The sequence below is a fragment of the Myotis davidii genome, unplaced genomic scaffold (genome assembly GCF_000327345.1).
Source record: "Myotis davidii unplaced genomic scaffold, ASM32734v1 scaffold725, whole genome shotgun sequence".
In the NCBI taxonomy this organism is placed as follows: domain Eukaryota; kingdom Metazoa; phylum Chordata; class Mammalia; order Chiroptera; family Vespertilionidae; genus Myotis; species Myotis davidii.
The window spans coordinates 386,183-397,394 of NW_006296500.1; the positions used below are offsets into that span (position 1 = coordinate 386,183).

Genomic DNA, 11,212 nt, shown 5'->3' on the forward strand with positions numbered 1-11,212 from the left:
AGGGACTTGTTTTGTCAAACTGCAGCGGAAGGGACTTGTTTGATAGAAACATTGAAGTATTCTTTCCCTGGCCAGTGTTGCTCAGTGGTTAGAGTGTTGGCCATCGCACTGAAGGATCATGGATTCAAATCCTGGTCAAGAAATGTACCTGGGTTGCACGTTCAATACCCAGCCCCAGTTGGGGCGCATGTGGGAGGCAACCCATTGATGTCTCTCTCTCTCCTTCCTCCCTCCCTTTCACTCTCTCTAAAATCACTGGAAAAATATCCTTGGCTGAGGATTAATAACATATATAGTCTTACTTTTGAAAGTAGAAATCACAAACAAAATTTAATACTCTTTATTATTTTTGGAGTATCCTTTGCATGTTTCTCCAAGTCACAGTAATTTAGAAAGGATTGAATTTATTTTGTACCCATATGCCTATTTTTAAAATCATTTTACTTTTAAAACGCCCATTAAACTTACAGTATCCAATTTCTTGGATATTGGCCCCTTATCAATAAACAGTACCTTTTCATCCTGGATTCTTAAGTTTTAAAAGAAACAAAATTCAAATGAGTAAATTTAAAAAATCGTATTGGCTTTATTCAGTGATTCATGAGTCTGGCAGCATAGAAAGGAGCTCCATGAAGCTGGATGAAATGGAAGACTTGTAGGCGGAAGGGAACGGGGACAAAGACGTTATATTTGGCAAAGAGTGAGTTGGCTGTTGCAAGGTTACCTTCCTAGAAGAGGGCAGGGGTCCAGCAGGCAGATTCCCTCATTAGTGCTGATCAGGCGATTCTTGGTGGACTGGTTTAAGATTCCATTTCTAGGAAAAAAACTGCAACTCAGTCTTGGTTTGGTGACATGAGGCTTAACATAAGTGACTCCATTTTGGCCCTGTTGTCTTTTTTTTTTTAAACAATTTGCCCCTCCTCCCCTCTTTGATCAGAGTTAACTGTGAGATGTAATCAAAACTTAAGGCGTTAGTGCTGCTCCCAGCTACTCTGCACTCTTTTTTTTTTTTTTTTTTGCTGAACCTCTGTGTGATCCACTAGTATTCACAGGTTGGTCATAATGTCGGGCTCACATTCTTTGTTACTCATTCTGTTCATTTCTTTTCTGATGTTCCAGTTTCAGGGAGATAATTTGCTTGGTGATTAGTGCTGTGAACATGCATTTAAAGCTTTTGAGAGAGAACAGTGCACTAGGGAGATGCCCTAAGCAAGGTAATTCCAGTACCTGGAGTGCACTTCAGAGCCATGATCCCCACATCAATCAAAGTCAGTTTTTGAAGCCAGCTGGTTTAGTTAGTGATCTTAGGTAGGTGAGTGACACCTTCCCCAGAAATGTCAATCTAAGTGATGTGGGCCACAGCACAAACACCTCCCTTCTCAGCTAAAACAGAATCAAGGGCTATCATATCATCAAGAACAACTTTGGCCAGAGAGTCAAAGGAGTTTTTGTTGGGCAGCTCTTGTTTTAGCAGCAGGTTGTCCAGTATCTTCAAGAGTTAAGAAGAGGTTCCTGATCGTAGCCTCACATGCATTTTCTCCTGGCCAGGGAAGTAGGGATCTGCCAGAGGAAGCTCATCTTGAATCATGAATGCCTCCTGAGACTTCCCATTTGAGTCTGCCTTGGGACTGGGAAGGCGACAGCCATGGAGGCCAGTAAACTTAAGGGTCTGCACATTGACCCTTGCCTTGTCTGCCCCCACCCCCTTTTTTCTGGAGGACAGAGCCTGGATATAGGTTCCCCGGGCTGTTAACCAGAGACAGGAAAACGACACCCAGGGTAAGGGAGTCTGACATGAAAACAGGGAGGCTGAGTTTGTTCCAGAGAAAGTGAGGCATTGACAAACAGGGAAAAGTTTTGGGACAAGCAGAACTACAGGATCACCAGTATCGTGGCAAGTCCAACAATCGTTTGGAGGTTGAATAATCCATTTTGCAGCGGCCTGAGATATGTGAACAATAGCATTATATTTCCAGGTCATATCAAGGCAAAAGATGGATAAAAACATTTAACAGACCTTCAAAGAATTAGGCTGTAAAAGGGCCAGAGGGGGAAGGACGCCTGGGAAGAAATGTGACTTCCATTCCTTGATCTGACTACAGGGAGGAAGCAGTCTCCCTCGATGTCAGCTACTTCTCTTCCCGGTCGATTTGGTTTTGAGGCCTCCTGCAGCGTTTGCACAGGACCATACGGCAGGTGGAGCGCAGCTGTATCAGTGGCCAAGAGGACTTGGTAGGGTCCTTTCCATGAATCCCACTTTTGCCAAAGCTTCAGAGTAAAATAATAACTGTATGTAAAAGACAAAAGGCAAAAAATGCCTTGGTTAAAGATCTGATGAGAATTCATTATAAGGGAATTGACAAGGAAACTTGATTGATATATAATATTTTAAGATAATATCTGGAATTACAACTGATAACATTATACCAGGACATATCAGATTTCTAGGACTTTTATCAAATTTCTAGAACACATTTTAATAACATGCATCTATACAAATATAACCAAAGGAGGTTTAGCATCAGTTCTTATTTGATAATGCTTCTTATGTAATTTAATATATCAAATAAACATAATTATTTTACTATCTTACCAGCTGAAAGACAAATCCTTTAAGATTTTTCCAGGGGCCCTCTAGGAAATTAAAATGTTAGTTAGAAGTCAGAGAAGTATCATTTACAACTTAATTTGGGAAAAATGTCAAAAGATTTGAATATTTTATTAAATAAGATCATAGATCATTTTAAAATAATACTTTATTTTAAGGGAAATACAGAGTTACACAGTAGTGAACAAAACTTAGCTCTTTATATATTAAAAAGACTGGATATTCTTAAGTAATCAAAGACCTGATAAAGACAACATGAGGCACACTAAATTATTTTAAGAAAAAAATCTTTGCTGCCCATATACATGACTTAAGTGTAAATAGACTTTTATAATCTCTTATCAAAGGTAGGCCAATAGTCCAAGAAAACTTTTAACAGAAAAAAATTTAACTTTTGAAAGTAAGCACACTGTTATATTAGTTACATTAGTTTTGGGGGTACAATATAGTGATTCAACATCTTTATGCCTTACAATGTGACCACCCCGCCAATTACAGTAATCATCTGACATTGTGCAAACTTACCACAATATTACTGATTATATTCCCTTTCACCTTCACCGATCCTCCCACACCCTCCCTGTTGGCAACTATTCCTTTTGTTTTTTAGATTCCACGTATAAGTGAAGCCTTAAGGTATTTGTCTTTCTGTCTGACATTTCACTTAGCATAATGTTCTAGATGAATCCACATTGTTACAAATGGTAAGATTTCTTTTATTGCTTCATAATATATAATCTATTATATACGTGTGTGTGTGTGTGTACATATATATATAGTCTTCATCCATTCTTCTGTCAATGGACATCATATCACATCTTGGCTACTGTAAATAATGCAGCAATACACTTTGGGGTGCATGTCTTTCTGAATTGTTTCATTTTCTTCAGATAAATACCCAGAACTGGTATTACTAGGTTGTATGGTATATATATTTTTAAATTTTTGAGAAATCTCCCTACTGTTGTCCATAGTGACTACACCAATTTGCAGTCCCATCAACAGTGCACAGGGTTCTCTTTTCTCCACATCCTCACCAAAACATGCTTTTTGATAACAGCCACTCTCACAGGTGTCAGGTGGTATCTCATTTTGGTTTTGATATGCATTTCCCTGATGATTAGTAACATCTTTTCATATGTCTGTTGGCTATCTGTATGTCTTCTTTGGATAACATTTCTTTTCAAGTCCTCTGCCAATTTTTTTTAAAAAATTTTTTTATTGATTTCAGAGAGGGAGGGAGATAGAAACATCAATGATGAGAGAGAAGCAGTGATTGGCTGCCTCCTGCACAACCCCTTCTGGGGATCGAGCCTGCAACCCAGACATGTGCCGTAATGAGGAATGGAAACATGATCTCCAGGTTCATAGGTCAGCACTCAACCACTGAGCCACACTGTCCATGCCTCTGCCCATTTTTGGACTGGATTGTTTTGGGGTGTTGAGATTTATGCATTTCTTATACATTTTGCATATTATTCTTTAGTAGATATATCACTTGCAAATACAGTCTTCCATTCAGAAGGTGGTTTTTTGTTTCGTTGATCATTTCCTTCATTGTGCAGAAGCTTTGTAGTTGGATAAAGTCACATTTGTTTCCCTTGCTTAAGGGGACGTATACAAAAGGATATTATGCAAACTCATGTCAAATAGTTTACTATGCTTTCTTTCAGGAGTTTTATGGTTTCGGGCCATATATATGTGGGTTTTTTTGTTTATGGTATAAAATAGTGGTTCAGTTTCATTGTTTTGCATGTATCTGTCCAATTTTCCCAATACCACTTCTTGAAAAGACTGCCCTTACTCCATTGTATATTGTTACCCCCTTTGCCATACATTAGACCATATAAGCAAGGGTTTATTTCTGGTCTCTCTGTTAGATCCATTGATGTGTATCTGTTTTGATTATTATAGCTTTGTAGTATAGTTTCAAATCAGGGAGCTTGATACCTCCAACTTCGTTCTCTTTTTCAAGATTGCTTTGGCTATTAGTGGTCTTCTGTGGTTCCATATAAATTTTGGGATTATTTCTTCTAGTTCAGAGAAGAATGTCACGGGTATTTTGATAAGAATTGCATTGAATCAGGAGATTTCTTTGGGTAGTATGATCACTTGAATTAATCCTTCCAAGCCATGAGCATGGAATTATACTTACGTTTTTTCCTGTTCTACTCAATGTCTTACAGTTTTCAGAGTACAGACCTTTTACCAGCTTGTTTAAATTTATTCCTAGATAGTTTATACTTTTTTATGCAGTCATAAATGGGATTGTTTTCTTAATTTCTCCTTCTGATTGTTTGTTACTAGTGTATTGGGATGTGGCATTTTTTTGTATATAATTGTATATCCCGCTACTTTACTATAGTCTATTATTTTGAGGTTTTCTATGTATAGTGTCATGTCTTCTGCATATAGTAACAGATTTACTTCTTTCTTTCAAATTCGAATGCCTTTTATTTCTTTATGGCTAAAAACTTCCAATGCTACATTGAATAATAGTGGTGAGAGTGGGCATCCTTCTCCCTGATCTTAGAGGAAAAGCTTTCAGCTTTTTGCCACCGAGTATGGTGTTAGCTGTTACTTGTCATATATAGCCTTTATTGAGTTCAGGTTAAGTTCTTTCATACCCACTTTGTTTAGAGTTTTTATCATAAATAGATATTGAATTTTTTTCAAATGATTTTTCTATATTGATTGAGATAATTTAATAAAATGAAATATTATAAAAATCATTTTCCAATTAAAATGGGCATTCACTATTCTATATTAGCTTCAGGTGTACAGTATGGTGGTTAGACATTTATATAATTTACGAAGTAAACTCCCTGATAAATCTGGTACCCACCTGGCACTATACGGATTTATTACAGTATTGTTGACTATACTTCCTGTGCTGTACTTTACATCAGTGACTATCAATTTGTACTTCATCATCCGTCCAACTTCTTTACCCTGATCCCCTTTCCTCCTCCAATCTGCAACTATCAGTTTGTTCTCTGTATCTATGAGTCTGTTTCTGTTTTGTTATCCTTAGTTTAGTTGATTTGATGAATCACATTAATTATTTTACAGAAGTTGAACCACCCTTGTATCCCTGGCATAATTCCTGGTTGATTGTGGTGTATAGTACTTTTAATGTATTGTTGAATTCAGTTTGCTAGTATTTTGCTTGAAAATTTTGACATCTGTGTTCATCAGCAATATTGAACTGTAATTTTTTTTTTTTTTTTTGGTAGTATCTTTGTCTGGTTTGAGTATCTGGGTAATGCTGACTTCATAGAATGAGTTTGGAAATGTTCCATCCTCTTCAATTTTTTGAAATAAGTTGAGAAGGATAGGTACTAACTCTTCTTTAAAGATTTGATAGAATTCATCTGTGAAGCCATCTGGTGCTGGGCTTTTGTTTCTTGGGAGTTTTTTATTATTGCTTCAATTTTATTGCTAGTAATTGGTCTGTTGAGATTTCCTGGAATTTTTGCTGGTTTAAGTCTTGGAAGGTTGTAGGTTTTTGGAAATTTATCCATTTTTTCTAGATTGTTGAATTTGTTAGCATATATTTGTTTGTAGTATTCTTTAGTGATCCTTATCTCTGTGGTGTTGGTTAAAATTAGAAATAAAAGAGGAGAGATTACTTTTATTCTGTTTTGCTTGATGAGTCTTGCTAGCATCTTATCAGGTTGATTAATTCCTTTAAAGAAGCAGTTCTTAGTTTCACTAATTTTTTTTCTATTTTTCTATTTCCACTCTGATCTTTATTATTTTCTTCCTTTTACTTACTTTGGGTTTTGTTTATTCCTATTTTTCTAGATTCTTGAGGATTTTCCTGCTTCTTGAAGTGGACCTGTATAGCTGAAAACTCTCCTCTTGTAACCATTTTTGCTGCATCCCATATATTATGCAAGATTGTGCTTTCATTTTCAGTTCTCAAGGTAGATTTTTATTTCCTTCTTGATGTGTTGGTTGTTTAATCTCCCTGTATTTTGTGGGGTTTTCTTCCTGTAGTTGATTTCTAGTTTCATGCAATGTGTTCAGAAAATATGCTTGATATAATTTCATTCTTCTTTGATTTACTGAGGCTTGTTTTGTAGGTTAGTATGTGATATATTCTGAAAAATGTTCCATGTGCACTTGAGAAAATGTGTAATATGCAGTTTTTAGATGAAATGCTCTATAAATGTCTATCAAGTCAAAGTGGTCTAAAGTGGCATTTAAGGCCATTATTTCCTTAATTTTCTGTCTAAATAAAGCTCCAAACGTTCTTGAATTGGGCAGCCCCAGGTACATGTGTAGCATTGCCCCACTGTCTCCACTCTCTCTGGACAGGGCAGTCCTGCATGAATTATGGCAACGCTTTAGCCAACTCTGTACTCTCTCCAGGAGGGGCAGTGCTGCTCCACTGTCTCTGCTCTTTCTCTGGACAGGACAGTCCTGCCTGCGGCTGCTGCAGTGCCTTTCTAGCCCTGCACTCTCTCCAGAGGGAGGAGCCCCACTAGCATGCATCCCAGTGGTCCTGCAAGCATTGCCCTGCTGCACCTGCTGGAACAATCTCCGGGTAAAAGGACCCCTTGTATGCCTGCTCTAGCACCCTCCAGTTTTTGCTGGATCTGGCTCCAGGAAGGGTGGCTGGGGATGCGCTACAGTGCCTGGCAGGTTGGTCAGAGAATATGGATGGAGCTCCCACCTGCTATCCACATTCAAGGGAAACGTAAGCAATAGTACTCACCATTTTCTCCAGTCCTGGTTTGTTCCCTCAGCTCCCCAAGAGCCCTAGTGGTTCCCCAACTTTCTCAATCTGGTCCCTCTCTTGTTATACAGAAGCTGTTCTTCAGTTGGTTCACAGTGTCTCTCTGGAGGATTTTCTCTAAAGATAGATGTACATTCAATGCGTTCAGTGAGCTCAGAGTCCACCTATGCCAACTTGGATCTGCCTCCTCCAAAATTTTAATTTTGTACTAGTGTACTTTTGATCTTAAAATATTAAAAAGACAAAGAAATTCCAGTCTTAGCCAGCTTGACAACACATAAAACTCCTTTCCTAATTCCTTTTCTCCAAACCTTCTACTACTTTTCTTTATAAAACTTTGTATTCAGTCACCCTTATCATTTCTAGTTAATTAGGTGTATTGATTAGAATTATTAACCCCTAGAATCATTATTTTCTAATGAAAATTAATACTTAAGCAACCACAGACTGCTAGACTTATAAATACATTTCATAATCTCTAGAAGTATATACAGTCTTTCTCATAGTAACTCTTTCAGTGTGGCATAAAACATAATTACTAATAGACCCACATATCTTTATTCCTCTGTAAAATGGTATCAGAAGTGAATAAACCTATGTTCAATAGTTAATGTTTCAAAATTTTATCTTACTTGTAAATCTAGATGTTAAATAATTATCCGTCATATAACTTACCTCAGAAAGATTTTGAAATTTCTAAGTAGGCATATCATAAAGAGTAATTATTTTTGAAAAGTTCTTTATAAACTTTCATCCTTTTTACATCTATTGAATTTACTTGTTCTTAACAATTACATATATATATATTTAGATTACTCATAAAAACATCATGAAACATTAAATAGCTAAACATCATCTTGTTATATTTTTAAGGTCATTCTGTAACAGATAACATGAATTTATTTGACTTTTGTTAAACCTAGGTAGGATAAAATTATATCTAATATTTATAGTTCTAAAGACATGCCTATTTTAATTAAAACAAACTTAAACTAGATTTATTTACTGAAGATTATCCTAGGTCACAGGAACTTGGAAAACATTTGGGTTAGTTTTTATGTATCTGAGAGTAAACTTCATTCACACATTGCTCGTTTGTCTTTCAGTCAATGAAATAGGGTTCTTTACTAATCAATGTTGGCAATACAATCTGGAGGTAGAAAAAAATCACACAGCTGTAAAATACACACATAAACATACAGATGCAAAAAAAATCTTCTGGCTTTTGTTTTAAAATTTTAGCCATAACTGTTGGACACAACTTATGTTTCTGTAAGATAGAATACATTCAGGTTACCTGCTCAGACATTTTACTAGTATTTGTGACAAAGATTTTTCATAGACCTGGTTTTCAAATAGACTTGTTTTCCCCCTTTTGATGAGAATTTTCTTGGTTCCTAAAGAATACCTGGTTGAAAATTGACCTCTCAAAAGGCACACAGAAAGCATGTAAGTTTCAACAAGAACTTCTGTTCCCTAAGTCAAGATCTTTTACACTACCGGAAAGCCTTTGAGATAAATAGAAAAGGTGGGCTTTGAATTGCTCTTAGAGCTGTATTGCTGTTCTTAGAAACTGTTCTGCCTAAAGTGAGTCTTTACAGTTCCTCAAAGAATTAGTGGCACCTGGCCAGCGTGGCTCAGTGGTTGAGTGTCAACCTATGAACCAGGGGGTCACAGTTGGATTCCTGATCTGGGCACATGCCCAGGTTGCAGCTAAATCCCCAGTTGGGGTGTGCAGGGGGCAGCCAATCAGTGATTCTCTCTCATCATTGATGTTTCTATCTTTCTCTCCTTCTCCTTTCCTCTCTGAAATCAATTTAAAAAAAATTTTTTTTAAATTAAGAATTGGTGGTTACCTGAATGACATCAGGGGGCTAACACACCCATCCAACTACATTATTTTCAATTTGCTTCTTTTTATCAGGGAGATCTTCAACTAGGATTTAAAAAAAAAGATTCCTATGTTCTAGATTTAGAGCTGTTTGTCTTTGGATTGGTTTTCTTTCCCTCTGAGAATATACCTAGTTTCATCTTAGCTTAGGGGAGAGGCCTTTATAAAGGTCTCTGATTTGGCCAACTTCTGACCATAGAACTACCTTAACAATCATTTTAAGTATCTGTCAAGTTGCAGCTGGGACAAACAGTATATTCCTAGCAGTGTTGAATGACCTCAGATGAAAAAGGCATCCACAAAGAGGTGCAAAAGACACTAGCTCCCCAAGTCAGAGAGTCACTCCCAAAGAAAGAACATGTCCCTTAGAGTTGGCAACAGTCTGTAGGACGCAAATGGAGTGCAACCCCCATTTCTGTCCAGCAGAGTTTTGGGGACACCCAAGCCAAGTTCTCAGGACACGAAACGATACAAGTAGGATGGAATAGCTGTCCCAGAGAGAAATACGATCAATAACCAGTGGGCCTGGAGTTGAAGAGAAAGGGACAGTGTGAAACTTTACCTTCCTCTCATGACTCTGGAAAGGATCCTCACCCTTTGCTGGTTTCTGCCCATTTTTCCCCAGGGTCACATCTACAGGCTCCAGACTGAGTATGCTGTAAAGTAGAGTGGAGCCCAAATATGTACTAGAATTTGGCAAGGTTTTCCATGAATTTTAATTTTCCCCTTGGATCTTTACGAGAAAAACTAGTAGTTTGTCAGAGTCCCATCAACCCTGGAAGAAACTAATACGGGGGTATCTGAAAGGCCACTAACTTGGCCAACTTTTGTTTAGGATCTTGCAGCCTCTTTCGAGGGAAAAGGCAACCCAGATAGAGAATTAGACTGAGTACTCAGGTAAAGGAGAATAGAGGGCAGTAGCAGTAGTCACATCAGTCTTTTGTTGAGGTCTCTCTTTTGTCTTTAATTTTTCATTAGACTTTTACAATGAATCATTCAATGAAATGATTTTGGAATTTTTTGGAAGTTTCCGCATGCCAATTAAAATAGGTATTCCATTCTGTTTGTTTGATTTAGGAGTTCTTGCTTTCAAGTGCACTTCTTAAATTAACAATCTTGTCCGATTAGAACATTTCCCATAATGGCCATTGTGATTGCAGGCTGTCATTTGCCATGTTTGTAGATATTTATGGCTTCCAAGACCACAGTTCTCAGATACAAAATGAGGAGGAGTTGTAGCAATCAGTTATTTGAAATTTGAGGATTGCATTTCTTTGGCTAAACCTTGAGTCTCTGGGATACAAATTAATACTTAAGAGGAATGTGCCAGGAGGTTCAGGGTTGTGTGGTGTTTTACAGTGTATCTCATTGCATGGAAATTTGTTTGAGGTTGTTGGGTGACCTACTGTCAAATCTAACCCATTCTGTGACCAATTTTTCCTAGCACAGGAGTCAGAGTTCAGTAGCAAGTGCTCTAATAGCTTTTAAGTTCTGGACCCGTACCTATCAATATTGTAGCTTTGGCTTCCAATATTCCCATTAACAATAGATCTACTGCCTGGCCACAGAGGTTCAGTGGTTGAGTGTTGACCTATGAACCAGGAAGTCACAGGTTCATTCCTAGTCAGGGCACATGCCTAGGTTGTGGGCTCATCCCCAGTAAGGGGCGTGTAGGAGATGGCTGATCGATTTTTCTCTCTCATCATTGATGTTTCTATCTCTCCCTCTCTTTTCCTTTATGAAATCAAGAAAAGTATATTTTAAAAAAGAAAAAAGAAAAAAGCCTGGTTTTGTGGAGGAGGAGGTAGACATATTTGTTGTGTTGTGTTTTGTTTTGTAATCAATTTTAGAGAGAAAGAGGAAGGGAGGAAGAGAAAGATGGACAGAATAACATCGATTTGTTGTTACACTTATTTATGCATTCATTGGTTGATTCTTGTATGTGCCCTGACTGGGGATCGAACCGACC

At 37.5% G+C, this 11,212-nt stretch overlaps 1 long non-coding RNA gene across 2 annotated transcripts; it reads right to left on the minus strand.

Annotated features, from left to right (window-relative positions):
• Positions 1–570: 570 nt before the first annotated feature.
• LOC107184384 lies at positions 571–7,460 on the minus strand. Of its 2 annotated transcripts, none has more exons than XR_001515212.1 (2): positions 7,332–7,460; positions 571–2,287 (listed from the first exon to the last, which is right to left on the minus strand). It is a non-coding gene; the product is annotated as an uncharacterized LOC107184384 (long non-coding RNA). The 2 variants fall into 2 exon arrangements; XR_001515213.1 differs by lacking the exon at positions 7,332–7,460 and adding an exon at positions 2,594–2,705.
• Positions 7,461–11,212: the final 3,752 nt, after the last annotated feature.